Source organism: Ipomoea triloba, chromosome 3, assembly GCF_003576645.1.
Source record: "Ipomoea triloba cultivar NCNSP0323 chromosome 3, ASM357664v1".
Lineage (NCBI taxonomy): Eukaryota > Viridiplantae > Streptophyta > Magnoliopsida > Solanales > Convolvulaceae > Ipomoea > Ipomoea triloba.
This window is the reverse complement of record NC_044918.1, coordinates 5541793-5544046: the sequence shown is the minus strand read 5'-3', so window position 1 is coordinate 5544046 and position 2254 is coordinate 5541793.

Here is a 2254-nt window from a genome sequence, read left to right as displayed (position 1 = left end):
CCCCCCCCCCCCCCCCGCCTCCCTCCGCTCTTTTATACGTAGTACTACATATGGATCCCCTAGCACCCTCCACGTTTACGACATCAACATGGAGCCAAGTCCCACCAGACACGCGTCTAACGCCTTCATGTCACGACACCCTCCACCATCCATGTACCCAGGAACTTTAGTCAAATCCCCGAGGGACACGGTGAGACGGACACGACCCGCGCCATGCGCGCCCCCTTGGTGGCGACGGACCCATCCACCACCCCGAGTGCTGACCCCTCCATCGGGTGGCGGCGCGAATAGCCACTACCTAGTACGACTGGGTGCGCTGGCCGGGCGCGACCAGCTCACTTGGGGCTCCGTGGCCCCGGGCGGCTGTCACGCCTACTGGCGCCACCGATGGGGTGGTGGCAACGGGTGACACCCCACCCCGCTCCTCCGCTGACCTTCCGAGCTTCATGTGCACTGCTCAGCGTCCTGACACTCACCGCCCCTCTATTGGGCGGGCCTGTCTTATATCACCTTGATCCTTGGGCTTTGCCCCAACCAAAAAAATTGGGCCCGTAACCCAATCAATAAGGTACATTTTTTATATACTAAAAATACATTATTTGTGTATCAGATGTACATGTAATTTTAGTACTCCAATTATGTACTTTACGTACATAAATAATGTATTTTAATATATTAAAAATGTACTTTTTATTTATGGTCCACACAGGACATAACTGTGTGCACAATGGCACATGTAATAATGATTGTATTATGTTAGTTTAGTTAATAAAATGGTGTCTGCCCACTACCTTAAGCCCAATTAGTTTTTTTTCTTTTTTTATTTAGTTAAACATGCTTTAGACCAAAATTCAAGCCCATCTAATAATTCCCTTGCCTCCTTCCTATCAACGAAGCCAACAAAAGAGAAAGACAATTGTTATGCCCGTGGACCCAGATTCACCTTGCAAGGTGGACTTGGGTCTAAATTCACATACACTATACTATACATTCAAATACACTGTACTCTACATTCACACTTTGTAAACTACACATTCACATACATTATACTCTACATTCACACTTTGTAAACTCCACATTCACACATTATAGGATTATATGATACTCTACATTCACACTTTGTAAATTCCACATTCACACATTACAAGATTATATGTTTAGTAACTATATTACCACTATTATGCATTCACACATTCAAAACTCTATATTCACAGGTCCTATACTCTATATTCACAACTTGAGAACTTCACATTCACACATTACAGGGCTACAAGTTGCTAGAACTTTTTAACTCTATTACAGATTCACACATGCATAACTCTACATTCACGATTTCTATACTCTATATTCACAATTTGAAACCTCCACATTTACACATTTCTGGGCAATTCTATATTCACACAATCATAAATATACATTCACGATTTCTATACTCTACATTCACACTTTGAAACCTCTACATTCACACATTTTTGGACAACTCTATATTTAGCAATATGTTTACTAATTTTTTTTTTAAAAAAAAAAGACAAAAAAAAGACAAAAATGATGTAGTTTTGGACCCAGGTCCACCTTGCAAGGTGGACCTGGGTCCACAGCATAATTTGGCAGAGAAAGACGCAACACTGGACAATTAGCAATGAAATCTTCAACAAATCTAGTCTTTGAAAGATTCGATTGAAGCGTTGAATGGAAGTCTCCAATGATCAGAGCAATTTTAGTGAGGATGCTAGGAGGTACAGTTGGGCTATGCAGTATAAATACAAGCGAATTGGAGGAAGCCGGCATCATCTACTCACCCAAAAGCCGTTCGGAACCTGGTCTTCCGACGGTGATTTCTATTTGTCAACGAGTTCCTAGGCGACGACTTCTTGTGGATTGTAGTAATTGATTCATGTTTCTAGGTTTTTCTATTCTGGTTTGTAATTTGCTATTCTGGTTCTTGGGAGTAGTTTATTTGCTTAGCTTCTTGAGTTTCGATTTAATTATTTTGCATTCGAATTGATCTTTTTCTTTGGCATTTGATTCTAGCTAGTACTTTAAATTATCATATTTCTTATTGCATTGTATTAATTCTCTCTGAATTTGATCCTTACTTTTTACACACTAATACTATAGTGATTTGTACACTTGTAAAGACTTTATTAAAATTGATCATCAATAAATTAAGAAGCAACTAACATTAACTACTAGTCAATGACCTTGTGGTTTAGTGGCATCCGTTAGTGGCATTTGGTTGCACCCCATGTTGGAG